General features: G+C 39.5%; 1 long non-coding RNA gene across 1 annotated transcript in view; it reads left to right on the top strand.

The window, feature by feature from the left end:
- The window catches only part of LOC139181708 (uncharacterized), a 103,272-nt gene extending 97,753 nt beyond the window's left edge, over positions 1-5,519 (top strand). Inside the window, exon 4 of the long non-coding RNA XR_011565472.1 lies at positions 5,085-5,519. This is a non-coding gene — a long non-coding RNA (uncharacterized lncRNA). The remainder of the gene's footprint in view (positions 1-5,084) is intronic.
- Positions 5,520-11,017: the final 5,498 nt, after the last annotated feature.

Raw genomic sequence — 11,017 nt, forward strand, 5'->3', positions numbered from 1 at the left:
TTAAGCTTAGTATATAAAAATACATTAAATAAACCAGTGTAGCTGAAAATAACACCTATGTCTAGCGAAAATATGAGTGCCTCCATAAAACACACACACACACACACACGGATAATCAGTAGAAGACGTGCTAATAGATGTTTAGGAACCTGTTTAGATGTAGCTGTCCTACATACCAGATACAACTGCTATAGACAATCCTTTTCACAATAGCACCATAACCGTACAGGACATATGAATAATCTGCAAGTGATTTGTGAAAACTTGGTGAGGTAAAAGACAACTTGAAAAAGTAGAGCCACTACTTGCTGACTGGATTGGACAAATGTCATTATTGTTTTATCCAGACAAATGTGTGCCCAGCTTTTTGTTTTTATAATTATTATGAACAAATCCATTGAAAAACACTGGCAGAGAAGGGGTAGAAGCTTGGAGCAACATCATGGGTTTACCAGTCCAGAGACTTCTTCTACACAGTAAGTCTTTGATAAGCACTAAAGTGTTTCAGGTGTGTTTCAGGTCCAGTGCCTACCCCTCCTCAGGAAGAGTGGCAGGGGCTCTTTGGTGGACCCACTCTGGATGGCTTTCTGCTCCTTGGTAGCCTCCTTCCCCCAGTCACCACCCTACACCTCCTCAACAATTAGGCTGCACATGGTGCTCACATCTTGGCACTTCAGTGCAAAATGGTAAACTCAGGGGTCAGAGACAGATGCCTGGAAACTATACCCGCACCTGATACAGAAGCTGTACAGTGCCGGGTGTGTGAGGGAGCCATTCAAGTTGATGCTTTCTGCACCCAGAAGGAGAGTGAAGAATGAGACTGGGAGGAGGAAGTGTGAGTGCTTCTTCCTCCTGCACAGAAATATTACTCAACCATAGAAAAGAATGAAATATTGCCATCTGCAACAATTTGAATGGACCTAGAGATTGTCATCGGAGAAGGCAATGGCACCCCACTCCAGTACTCTTGCCTGGAGAATCCATGGATGGAGGAGCCTAGTAGGCTGCAGTTCATGGGGTCGCGAAGAGTCGGACACGACTGAGTGACTTCACTTTCACTTTTTACCTTCATGCATTGGAGAAGGAAATGGCAACCCACTCCAGTGTTCTTGCCTGAAGAATCCCAGGGACGGGGAAGCCTGGTGGGCTGCCGTCTATGGGGTCGCACAGAGTCGGACACAACTGAAGCGACTTAGCAGCAACAGCAGCAGCAGCAGAGATTATCATAATGAGTGAAGTAAGAGAGAGTAAGACAAATATTATATCACATGTGGGGTCAAAAATAATGCAAATGAGTTTATTTACAAAGGAGAAACAGACACACAGACATAGGAAACAAACTTATGGTTACCAAAGGGGAAAGGGAGAGAGGAAAAAATCAGGAGTATAGAATTTACAGATACTTACCATTATACATAAAATAGATAAACAACAAGGATTTAGTGTATAGCAAAGGGAACTGTAATCAATATCTAATAGCTTATAATGGAAAAAAATCTGAAAAAATGTGTATATATGTATATATATATATATATAAAACTGAATAACTTTACATCTGAAACTAACAAAATATTGTAAATCAACTAACTTCAATTAAAAAAGAGAAAAACTCTTTACTGGCCTGAATTTCAGTTGTAATGATTCCAGAAGTGAAATGGCTAGAAGAAGGACCTCAGTCATTGTCTTTTTTGAAGAAAAAAATCAGCAAAGAGACCAAGATTAGTAAATAGACACAGTGCTTATTAGAAGCAAAGTACTTATGGAAGAGCACACAAGCAAACTTGGAATGAGGTGCCTGTAATAGGAGTGGTTTAGTTTGCTCATGTGGAGGTAGTTTTCCAGGTTGTCTCTGGCCAATCTCATTTGTGCCCATATTGGGTCTGACTCAGGGCAGCAGGAAACCAGCTGCAGTTGCTCAGCCTGGGACCTATCTATCTCCTAGCTCATTAAAGCGATAACTTACTGATCACCTACTAGGCACCAGGTAATATGCTGGACTCTAAAGACATGGAGATGGATCAGGTTTTCCAAAGCACTTACAAGTCTATTTTGTGTGTGCTCAGTCATGTCCAACTCTTTGGAACTCCCATGGACTGTAACCTGCCAGGCTCCATGGAATTCTCCAGGTAAGAATACTGGAGCAGGTTACCGTTTCCTACTCCAGGGGATCTTCCTGACCAAGATATTGAACCCTTGTCTCTTGCATCTCCTGCAGTGGCAGGCAGATTCTTTACCAACTGTGACACCTGGAAAGCCCCTACAATCTATTAGGGTTAGTTATAAAAAAATATAGTTACCAAAAATAGTGTGATCTTTGCTCTGACAGCGGTAGGGACAGATGGGTCTGGAACACAGAGGAAGACCCATACATACTAATAAGAGGAGTGGATAGAAAGGATTAGGAAAGACTACTTTTGGAAGATTGATTCTTTCATTATCATGTAATGTTTTGTTTTGATGTCTCCTAATTCTTTTGTGATGAGGTCTACACTATGTAGTTAATATAGATATTCCTGATTTTTTTTTTGTTTTGATTATATGGCCAAAGTATAAATTTGAGCAACCAAACAAAATAGTGTTGGATTATAGTAATTCAAGGTATAAAAATTCCATCAGTCCATACTGTTAGAAATAATGACTAAATAAATTAATAAATGAAGAGAGACAAATCTCTTGTGCATAAGAATTCTGAATATTTTAAGTATATACTCTGGACTTAAGGTGGTGGAACATAACTCTTCACTCCTTAAGTGTGAACAGTAATTCTTCACACTATAGTCATTCTTCCCATAGAGTACAGTATAGAAAGGAGGAAGGTAATATTACAGTGGAGAAACCTTACAAACACACCTGCTATATAATTCATTGTTTCCATAACATTTTCTATCCTTTTTAATTTAATTTACCTATATTATTGAAATTGAAATGATTTGCATATAAACATTGTATTATTAGATTGTATGTCTTACTGATACCACTAATATCTGCCTTTTAATTGATCAGTTCAGTTCAGTCACTCAGTAGTGTCCGACTCTTTGCGACCCCATGGACTGCAGCATGCCAGGCTTTCCTGTCCATCACTAACTCCCAGAGCTTGCTCAAACTCATGTCCATTGAGTCGGTGATGCCATCCAACCATCTCATCCTCTGTCGTCCCCTTCTCCCACCTTCAATCTTTCACAGCATGAGGGTCTTTTCTAGTGGGTCAGTTCTTCGTATCAGGTGGCCAAAGTATTAGAGTTTCATCTTCAGCATCAGTCCTTCCAGTGAATATTCAGGACTGATTTCCTTTAGGATTGATTGGTTGGATCTCCTTGCAGTCCAAGAGACTCTCTCAAGGAGTCAAAATTGATACATTTAGTCAATTTACCTTATTGCAACTTTTGGTAGGCTAGGGTTTATATCTGGCTATTTATTTTATTTTTTTGTTTCCCTTGTATATCATTCAACTGTTTTACCTTTCTTACCTTTCTGTGCCCTACTTTGAACACTATATCATCTTGATTTTTACATAGTGTTTTGCTTTGTAAAACTTTCTCATTGATTGCCCAGGGATTTACAGTATAGATATGTGACTTACCAGAGTTCACTGGTATCAAATTTCATCACTCCGAGTGATGAAACTTCACTCCCTTTTAGATTTCTATTCCTTTCCCAGTTTTAAACAAAATCAGCTAGATTGTCAATTTTTAATGGTTTTTGTTTTAATCCACTTTCACTACACTTTATTCCTTTATCATTCTCTCCAAGTCCCTCTTTTATCTTTTATCAAATTCATGAAGTATGTTATTGCAGGATACAAAATTAATAGTTGACAGTACTTTTGCTGAACACCTAAAAAATGGCCCCTATTAGTCAGATGAGCAATTTGGTGTCATTAAAATTGATGTTTCCCTCATAAATAATGTGTCATTTGTTTTTTAAACGATGTGCTTTTTATTTTATTTTATTTAGTTAGTTTCGATTGTTCTGGTCTCTGATGCTGCACAGACTTTTCTCTAGTTGTGACAAGAGGGGTCTACTCTCTAATTGCAGTGTGCAGGCTCCTCTGCGGTGGCTTCTCTTGTTGCAGAGCACAGGATTTCGACTGGGCAGGCTTCAGTAGCTGCAGCACATGGGTGCACTCGTTGTGGTTCCCAGGCTCTAGGGCACAGGTTCAATATTTGTGGCATGCAGACTTAGTTGTTCCATGGCATGTGGGATCTTCCCAGACCAGGGATGGAACCCATGTCTCCTACATTGGCAGGAGGATTCTTTACCAGTGGGCCACAAGGGGGAGCCCCTTAATGTGTCATTTTGGTATCATGGCTTTCATCATTTTAGTCTTTAGTTGTAAAAGATTGACTATGTTGTAGATTTGGTCTAGATTGGTATAGATTTATTTATGTCGTATACATAGTTCACTCATTTTCTAGACTCTCTTGCTTTATATTTTTTCACTATATTTTTGACATTTTGAGCAGTCATTTCTTAATTTTCAGCCCCACTCTTTTTCTCTAGGACTCTGAACATATGGAATTTTGGAACTTTTGTTATTGTCCTAAAATTCCCTAAGGAAGGATTTGTTAATTTCCCCCCCAGTTTATTACCTCCCTTTTGCTCAGATTGAGTAAATTCTCCTGATCAATCTTCAAGTATAATAATGCTTCTATAATCTGCATTCTCTTTATGAACCCAGCCAGCAATGTATCAAAATACTGCTGTTCCTCTATAACATGAATCACAGCAAGATCCTCTGTGACCCACCTCCTAGAATATTGAAAATAAAAACAAAAATAAACAAATGGGACCAATGCATGAATGTAAAAAGTGAAAAGATTCTTTGACCATTAGGATAGGAATCTCTGGAGCCTATTTAAATATTTTATTTTAGAAAACTGGCACCTTCTTTAGGTTTAGCATACAAATTCTGGCCTGCTAAATAAATATAATTTTCAGAGCCTTTGAAGTGCTAATTGCCTTATTGGTATATCTGCTGCTGCTGTGGCTCCAGCTGTTTGCTGGTGGTACCTGAGAGGCAGAAAAAACTAAAGTTCATATTCAGATTTTTAAATTCTTTATCCAATGTCTTTTTTCTGTTCCAGGATCCTATCCAGGCTACCATATTGCATTTAGTTGTCAGGTCACTTTAGGCTCCTCTTGGCTGTGATGATTTATCAGACTTTCCTTGTTTTGGATGACCTTTCCAGTTTAAAGGGTTGCAGGTAAGATGTTTTGTAGAATATCACTCATTTGGGATTTGTCTGATGATTTTCACATGATTAGACTGGTGATATGATTTATGGGGCAAAAACCAAAGAGGTAAAATGCCATTTTCATTGAATCACATCAAGTACATAATATCTAAATAATTTTTGAGTGTTGAAGCTGATCCTAATCACCTGCCTGAAATAGTGTTTTTCAAGTTTCTCCAGTGTAAAGTGACTCTTATTATCCCTTTTCACATTTTACTGTTTGAAGGAAATCATAAGAACAAATGGCACTTAACTGCTGTAGAGTTAATCATATTTCTATCAGGGAAGAGCATATATATATATATATATATATATAATTTGGAATTCTTCTGCATGAAATACTTACCTATACTTCCTTATTAATTAAATCAGTGAATTTTTAAAAATAGACCTAAATGACAGTATTTTTCATTTTTTTTTCTTCTGTTTAGTTTTTGTTTCTTCCTTAAATCATTCCATTTTTGGTCATTGGAAACACTTCCAGTTGGCTCCTAAGTCCCTTTGGAGCCATATATTCCCATTATATAGGGTTTCTTTTTGGACAATTCTTTGCTTTCTGACTCATCTTGCACATTTTCAACTTGTTTATGTTCTAGTCTCATCATCCAAATTTCCAGGCTCCTGGAATCAGTCAGTTCTCCAAGGAACACTATTTCATTAGGAAATGATATTAGATATCAGTATCTATGCAACAGGTGTCATCATTGCTGGCAGGATGAAGTGGCTTGTAGTCCTTCTCAGCTGATAAAACTAATAAATATATGTGTGTATATTAACTCATGTATATGCACATGCCCATGAATATATCTTTATGTAAGCATTAATCTCTACATTAACTTGAATTCATACTAATGTCTCCAAATCTAATCTATTATTGCATGGATCATTCTTGCCTCTGCCCCTTTATTATCTGTAATCTCCTACTCCAGCAGTAAGATACCTGCCCTTCACCATCCACAGTCCTTTTACTGAATTGTCCAGTTTCACTACAAACTCATAACAGTATCATTTTTAACCTATACAACCATAGGCATAAATCTTGTTTACTGGAGTATACTGCATACATAAATTTTCTTTTTAGATTTTCATACTTCTTTCATTTTCTCTAGTACTTACATCAGCACCATTTCCCTCTCCCCCTTCTATATATTTGAATTATGATTAAATTACGTTTTTACACTTTGCATTCCATGATATCCTTAATAATATGTTCAAATTTTACACAATTAAGTTTCAATTTTTGTGCTAGAAATTACTATGGAATTTTACAAATGCATAGTGTCATGTAAGCGTCATAATATTATCACATGTAATAGTATCACCGTGGGCTTCCCTGATGGCTCAGACGTAAAGAATCCGCCTCCAGTGCACTAGCTGCTACTGCTGCTAAGTCGCGTCAGTCGTGTCCGACTCTGTGCGACCCCATAGACGGCAGCCCACCGGGCTCCCCCGTCCATGGGATTCTCCAGGTAAGAACTTGGAGTGGGTTGCCATCTCCTTCTCCAATGCATGAAAGTGAAACGTGAAAGCGAAGTCGCTCAGTCGTGTCTGACTCCCAGCGACCCCATGGACTGCAGCCCACCAGGCTCCCCTGTCCACGGGATTTTCCAAGCAAGAGTACTGGAGTGGGGTGCCATTGCCTTCTCCACCAATGCACTAGACCTGGGTTCAATCCCTGGGTCTGGAAGATCCCCTAGAGGAGAGCATGGCAACCCACTCTAGTATTCTTGCCTGGAGAATTCCATGGACAGAGGAGACTGGCAGGCTACATTCCATGGGGTTCCAAAGAGTTGGACAAGACTGCATGACTAGCACAATAGTATCACAGCCCTAAAATATAAAATTAGAAATAAAGAAAAGTAGAAAATACTTTGAGGGGGACATAATCAAGACGGTGGGATAGAAGGCTCCTGTATTTCCCTCTTTTCATGGACATACTGAATATACCTACACATAGATCAATTCCCTCTGTGAGAAGTCCAGAAACTACTTAAGTGACTCCCACACATTGAGTGACTGGAAATACTCATATAGAAATAAGTATGAAAGACTGAGACATACTCTCACCATATACTCCAGTTCAGCACATTTCAGTTCACTTCAGGTGCTCAGTCATGTCCGACTCTTTGTGACGCCATGAATTGCAGCACTCCAGGCCTCCCTGTCCATCACTAACTCCCGGAGTTCACCCAAACTCATGTCCATCGAGTCGGTGATGCCATTCAGCCATCTCATCCTCTGCCAGCCCTTCTCCTTCTGCCCCCAATCCTTCCCAGCATCAGAGTCTTTTCCAATGAGTCAACTCTTCGCATCAGGTGGCCAAAGTATTGGAGCTTCAGCTTTAGCATCAGTCCTTCCAATGAACACCCAGGACTGATCTCCTTTAGAATGGACTGGTTGGATCTCCTTGCAGTCCAAGGGACTCTCAAGAGTCTTCTCCAATACCACAGTTCAAAAGCACCAATTCTTCGGCGCTCAGCTTTCTTCACAGTCCAACTCTCACATCCATACATGACCGCTGGAAAAACCATAGCCTTGACTAGACAGATCTTTGTTGGCAAAGTAATGTCTCTGCTTTTGAATATGCTATCTAGGTTGGTCATAACTTTCCTTCCACGGAGTAAATGTCTTTTCATTTCATGGCTGCAATCACCATCTGCAGTGATTTTGGAGCCCAAAAATAGTCTGACACTGTTTCCACTGTTTCCCCATCTAATTCACATGAAGTGATGGGACCAGATGCCATGATCTTCATTTTCTGAATGTTGAGCTTTAAGCCAGATTTTTCACTCTGCTCTTTCACTTTCATCAAGAGGCTTTTTAGTTCCTCTTCACTTTCTGCCATAAGGGTGATGTCATCTGCATATCTGAGGTTATTGATATTTCTCCCGGCAGTCTTGATTCCAGCTTGTGCTTCTTCCAGCCCAGCATTTCTCACGATGTACTCTGCGTATAAGTTAAATAAGCAGGGTGACAATATACAGCCTTGACATACTCCTTTTCCTATTTGGAACCAGTCTGTTGTTCCATGTCCAGTTCTAACTGTTGCTTCCTGACCTGCATATAGGTTTCTCTAGAGGCAGGTCAGGTGGTCTGGTATTCCCATCTCTTTCAGAATTTTCCACAGTTTATTGTGGTCCATACAGTCAAAGGCTTTGGCATAGTCAATAAAGCATAAATAGATCTTTTTCTGGAACTCTCTTCCTTTTTCCATGATCCAGCAGATGTTGGCAGTTTGATCTCTGGTTCCTCTGCCTTTTCTAAAACCAGCTTGAACATCTGGAAGTTCACAGTTCAGGTATTCCTGAAGCCTGGCTTGGAGAATTTTGAGCATTACTTTACTAGCGTGTGAGATGAGTGCAATTGTGCAGTAGTTTGAGCATTCTTTGGCATTGCCTTTCTTTGGGATTGGAATGAAAAGTGACCTTTTCCAGTCCTGTGGCCACTGCTGAGTTTTCCAAATTTGCTTGCATATTAAGTGCAGCACTTTCACAGCATCATCTCCCAAGATTTGAAATAGCTCAACTGGAATTCCATCACCTCCACTAGCTTTGTTCATAGTGATGCTTTCTAAGGCCCACTTGACTTCACATTCCAGGATGTCTGGCTCTTGGTGAGTGATCACACCATCGTGATTATCTTGGTCATGAAGATCTTTTTTGTATAGTTCTCCTGTGTATTGTTGCCACCTCTTCTTAATATCTTCTGGTTCTGTTAGGTCCATACCATTTCTGTCCTTTATCGAGCCCATCTTTGCATGAAATGTTCCCTTGGTATCTCTAATTTTCTTGAAGAAATCTCTAGTCTTTCCCATTCTGTTGTTTCCCTCTATTTCTTTGCATTTCTCGCTGAGGAAGACTTTCGTATTTCTCCTTGCTATTCTTTGGAACTCTGCATTCAGATGCTTATATCTTTCCTTTTCTCCTTTGCTTTTCGCTTCTCTTCTTTTCATAGCTATTTGTAAGGCCTCCCCAGACAGCCATTTTGCTTTTTTGCATTTCTTTTGCATGAGAATAGTCTTGATCCCTGTTTCCTGTACAATGTCACGAACCTCCGTCCATGGTTCATCAGCACTCTATCTATTAGATCTAGTCCCTTAAATCTATTTCTCACTTCCACTGTATAATCATAAGGAATTTGATTTAGGTCATACCTGAATGGTCTAGTGGTTTTCCTACTTTCTTCAATTTCAGTCTGAATTTGGCAATAAAGAGTTCATGATCTGAGCCACAGTCAGCTCCCAGTCTTGTTTTTGCTGACTGTATAAAGCTTCCCCATCTTTGGCTGCAAAGAATATAATCAACCTGATTTTGGTGTTGACCATCTGGTGATGTCCATGTGTAGAGTCTTCTCTTGTGTTGTTGGAAGAGGGTGTTTGCTATGACCAGTGCATTCTCTTGGCAAAACTCTGTTGGCCTTTGCCCTGCTTCGCTTTGTACTCCAAGGCCAAATTTGCCTGTTACTCCAGGTAGCGCTTGACTTCCTAATTTTGCATTCCAGTCCCCTATGATGAAAAGGACATCTTTTTTTCTTGTTAGTTTTAGAAGGTCTTGTAGGTCTTCATAGAACCGTTCAATTTCAGTTTCTTCAACATTACTGGTCAGGGCATAGACTTGGATTACTGTGATATTGAATGGTTTGCCTTGGAAATGAGCAGAGGTCATTCTGTCGGTTTTGAGATTGCACCCAAGTACTGCATTTTGGACTCTTTTGTGACTATGAAGGCTGCTCCATTTCTTCTAAGGAATTCTTGCCCACCATAGTAGATAATCATCATCTGAATTAGATTTGCCCATTTTTGTCCATTTTAGTTCACTGATTCCTAAAATGTCGATGTTCACTCTTGCCAGCTCCTGTTTGACCACTTCCTATTTACCTTGATTCATGGACCTAACATTCCAGGTTCCTATGCAATACTGTTCTTTACAGCATTGGACTTTACTTCCATCACCAGTCACATCCACAACTGGGTGTTGTTTTCACTTTGGCTCAGCCTCTTCATTCTTTCTGGAGCTATTTCTCCACTCTTCTCCATATTGGGCCCCTACCAACTGGGGAGTTCATCTTTCAGTGTCCTATCTTTTTGTCTTTTCATACTGTTCATGGGGTTCTCAAGGTAAGAATACTGAAGTGATTTGCCATTCCCTTCTCCAGTGGACCACGTTTTGTCACATTAATTAAAAAAGAAAAATGGAGGCCAAAAACAGGGGGACAATATATTCAAAGTGCTAGAGGGGAAAAAGCTGTCAATGAAAACCTTCTATCCTACAAACTCTCTTTCAAAACTGAAATCAAAATAAAAACTCCAAGGCAAACAAAAGTTAAGTAATATCAATTGCTGACAGACCTATCTTGTAAGAAATTGTAAAGGAATTTATTCAGTTTCAAAGCAAGGAAAACTGATGTAAATTCAAATAAATATGAAAAATGAAAACACTGGTAAATGTGATTGTATAATTATAAGTGAAAGTGAAGTCGCTCAGTCGTGTCCAACTCTTTGCAACCCTGTGGACTGTAGCCTATCAGGCTCCTCCGTCCATGGGATTCTCCAGGCAAGAATACTGGAGTGGGTTGCCATTTCCTTCTCCAGGAGATCTTCCAAACCCAGGGATTGAACCTGGGTCTCCCACATTGTAGGCAGATGCTTTACCATCTAAGCCACCAGGGAAGTCCTAATTATAAGAGTCCATAATTATAATTATAAGAGTATAGTATAAATGCATAGTTTTTGTTCTTTAGTCTTATCTGTTTTAAAAGGCAATTATATAAATCAGTACCTATAT

Source organism: Bos indicus, chromosome X (genome assembly GCF_029378745.1).
Source record: "Bos indicus isolate NIAB-ARS_2022 breed Sahiwal x Tharparkar chromosome X, NIAB-ARS_B.indTharparkar_mat_pri_1.0, whole genome shotgun sequence".
Lineage (NCBI taxonomy): Eukaryota > Metazoa > Chordata > Mammalia > Artiodactyla > Bovidae > Bos > Bos indicus.